Here is a 2134-nt window from a genome sequence, read left to right as displayed (position 1 = left end):
ACAGACACCATGATGCTTAGGGCTAGAAGGGACCTTAGAGGCTGTTGTCTGCTCTAATCCATACCTTTTTTAAAAAAAAAATTAATTAATTTATTTTAATTTTCAACATCCACTTTCATAAGATTTTGAGTTTTGAATTTTCTCCTCCCCCCTCTCCTCCCTCCTCCCCAAGATGGTGTGCAATCCGATAGAGGTTCTATTATACATTCATATTAAACATATTTTCACATTAGTTGTGATGTAAGGAGAGTTAGAACTAATGGAAGGAACTACTAAAAAAAGAGAAACAAAACAAAACCACAAAAGAAAAGGAGAGCAAATAGTATGCTTTGATCTGCATTCAGACTCCACAGTTCTTTCTCTGGAGGTTGATAGCATTTTCCATCATGAATCTTTTGGAGTTGTCTTAGATCCTTGCGTTGCTGAAGAGAGCTAAGTCTTTCAAGGTCAGTCATCTAACAATGTGGCTGTTACTGTGCATAATGTTCTCCTGGTTCTGCTCATTTCACTCAGCATCAGTTCATATACATCTTTCCAGGTTTTTCTGAAGTCTACCTGCTCATTCTTATCCATACTTTGAACAGGAATCTCCTTTAACACATCTCCAGCAGGTGGCTATTGAACAAAGGCCTCTAGTGAAGGGGAAACCCACCACTTCACTTCATCATTTTAGGAAACTTTCACTGCCTGTAAACACCTCTGGTAGTTTAGACCCTTTACCTTGAATGTCTGTATTGCTGGAACACTTGAGGGTGCTGAGACTGGGCTTTACAATGCATTGGACAGTATACTGTTTAATGAATATTTTTTCACTGTCTGTTACAACACGGTAGTGGGCACAGTCCTCTGTGTGGCATTTAAGGCCCCCCCACAGCCTTCCTATCACACCAAGCATCTTAAATTTTCTTCTCTGCCATGTATAAGTGTGCTACAATCTAGAGACAATAGCTTTATTGTTCCTCCACCTCCAGACTCCATGTCTTTTCATTGTCTGTCTTTCATCCTTGGAACACTCTTGCTCCTCACCCACACCTCCTGACTTTCCTAGTTCCCCTTAAGACTGAGCTCCAGACACACAAAGACCTGGGAGAACCTGAGGGCATGTGTCTCATCACCCTGGAGCCACCCTGCCCCCTTGCCCTTCTTCTTTGCTTTCTTGTGGAGACAGACATATGAAGGAGGGAATGGAGGAGTGATGGTGGGCTGTGAGGGGCAGCTTTAGCCCACAGGCTTTGAGATAACACAATTGAGGATCCTGAACTAAAAGATTCCATTCTCATTCTCAAAAGTCTCATGGCTGAACCTGACTACATAGAGGACAGCAATCCTGAAATTAATTAAGCCTCAGAAATTAATCAATTCTGTCCAAATTTCCCAGAACCATCTAGATCTTCACAGAGAACTTCTGATGAATCAGAAAAGAGGTCTTGCACCTCAGAATAAACAAGAGCTACAGAAAGTGACGGAGAAGAGGAAACGAGACCAAGTGATAGGAACAGAAGGAAGAGGAAGCCCCCCAAAAGAAATCTGATTTCTCCTGAAAGGCAGCAAATGTTGGAGCAGCTTGAGCTTGAGAAATGGAAGATTCAAGAGGAGCAGGAAAATGGCCCAGAATTTGTGATGAAAGGAAACCTGAGAAGAATAGGCCAAGAAATGGTGGAATTCCAGGACTGCGAGGCATGTACTGCACAAAACCTTGCTGCAGAGAGAACTTCCCTGTAATGTTCGAGTGCTGCTGCTTTTTGAACCAGTAGTAGCATGGAGAGACATCTGTTTTTGAGAAAATGCCAGCCAGCTTAAGTTTTAATTTTTAACAGGGGTTATTTTGTTTATGGTTTTTTCCTTGAATCTGGGAAAATAAATTGACTATGATAGCTGCAGTTCAGATAGCCAAATGGAATATGTTGACCAGAAGATAAGCAGTTTATTGTTGGTATAATAGACTTGTCTTCAGACACTCCAAAGAAAGGATGAGGATACTGGAGTATCTTAAGTGTTGTACTACTTGGTTTCATCAAAACTAACAGTGTGGACATAGTATTTTTATTTTTCATTCTTTTAAAAAATATTATCTTTCTAACTCTTTTTAAAAAAAAATTTAGCTTATGCAAAAATGTGCTTAATCTGTTACTTA

At 40.3% G+C, this 2134-nt stretch overlaps 1 pseudogene; it reads left to right on the top strand.

Moving 5' to 3' along the window:
* Window positions 1-1293: 1293 nt before the first annotated feature.
* On the top strand, window positions 1294-1809 carry LOC114030998 (annotated as a pseudogene).
* The last annotated feature ends 325 nt before the right edge of the window (window positions 1810-2134 follow it).

The sequence above is a fragment of the Vombatus ursinus genome, unplaced genomic scaffold (genome assembly GCF_900497805.2).
Source record: "Vombatus ursinus unplaced genomic scaffold, bare-nosed wombat genome assembly UNPS02005286.1, whole genome shotgun sequence".
NCBI lineage: Eukaryota > Metazoa > Chordata > Mammalia > Diprotodontia > Vombatidae > Vombatus > Vombatus ursinus.
This window is presented reverse-complemented; position numbering and strand designations above follow the sequence as displayed.